Below are 1,420 nucleotides of genomic sequence, written 5' to 3' on the forward strand. Positions count from 1 at the left end.
GAGTAATATTCCATTGTGTATATGTACCACACTTTCTTTACTCATTAAAGGGGCTTTTACTTTATCTATTTAGTATGAAAATTTTCAAAATGAGATTAAACATTTAATTTCCCAGATTAAATCTGGGAAACTTGACCAAATATTTTAATTACTTTCTTTATTTGAGATGAGATCTCATTATGTTGCCCAGAATGGTCTAGAATACATGGGCTCAAGCGATCCTCCTGCCTCAGCTTCCTGAATTAGCTGGGACTCTGCATGCCACCACACCTGGCTAGGGCCTTATTGTTTTGTTTTAAAGCTATACATGTTTCTTTGGGGACAACTGGGGAATTTGAATATGTATTAGATATTATATAATATTTTTGTGATTATGTAGGATCAAGAAGTCTGCAATTTTAAAATGGGAAAGAAGAGAAAGAAAGGAAGGAGGCAGAAAGGAAGGAAGGGAGGGCTAGAAAGAGGAGAGGGAATGGAATAGGAAGGGAGGAAAGAGGGCAAGCAAAAACAAATATCAAGGCAAAATGATAAAACAAAATGCTGATCAGTGGTGAATCTAGGTGAAAGGTACGTGGGTTTTCAATGGACTATTTTCCCAATTTTTCCTTAGGTCTCATTCAGTCTTGGTCTGGAGTACAGCTTCTCGCAGCTTGGGCTTATTGTTGGGGCCTGTGGGAACATTTTCAATCTTTCTCATCACAACAAATCTATCAGTGATTTTTCCAAATACTACATGCTTCCCATACAGCCATTCACACTTAAAGCAGGTGATAAAAGACTGACAGCCATTTGTACAGAGACCACTGTTTGGGAAAGAAAGCCTGGGGCTAAGAATCTCGGTTTAAAATTTTCATCTGTAAATGGTACCTGGTAAATGCTGGTGACTCTGGTACTATCTCTATTAACAAAATTTCCACCTTGAATCATGAAATCATTTAGGAAGTTTCTCCTTTGTATCTATCCTATTGGCACCCCATCTTTTCTATAATCAGAAAGAAAGAGACTTGGATTGAAGACAAGTAATCTTTTTTTTTTCCAGTTTAGGATACCCTGGAGCCAAATGGACGCTGCTGAATTCTCCTGTGCAGAATCATCTAACGTTCTTAGCCATCTTAGGTACAACGTCTGCAAACAGCTCAATCTTCACGGCTGCCAATGCTGACATCAAAGAATATCACAGGGTTGACAGGCTAGAATTTGCCACCGCCATGGATGGTAGCTGTCCTTCTATGACACTGACCCATTCAGTTAAGGACCTTTAAACCCTAACAGCAGTTTCCCCAGAAAAATATGTAGTTATTTTACATACAATTCTAGGATATTTAAATAACTCTTGTTCTTGTTAAAATCTGGGTTAAGAATTAATTGGGCACAGTGGTGCACACTTGTAATCCCAGTGACTGGGGAAGCTAAGGAAGGA

The 1,420-nt window shown here is 38.6% G+C and overlaps 1 pseudogene; it reads right to left on the reverse strand.

The window, feature by feature from the left end:
- Positions 1 to 613: 613 nt before the first annotated feature.
- On the reverse strand, positions 614 to 1,210 carry LOC101977372 (peptidyl-prolyl cis-trans isomerase H-like; annotated as a pseudogene).
- Positions 1,211 to 1,420: the final 210 nt, after the last annotated feature.

This window comes from Ictidomys tridecemlineatus, chromosome 4, assembly GCF_052094955.1.
Source record: "Ictidomys tridecemlineatus isolate mIctTri1 chromosome 4, mIctTri1.hap1, whole genome shotgun sequence".
In the NCBI taxonomy this organism is placed as follows: domain Eukaryota; kingdom Metazoa; phylum Chordata; class Mammalia; order Rodentia; family Sciuridae; genus Ictidomys; species Ictidomys tridecemlineatus.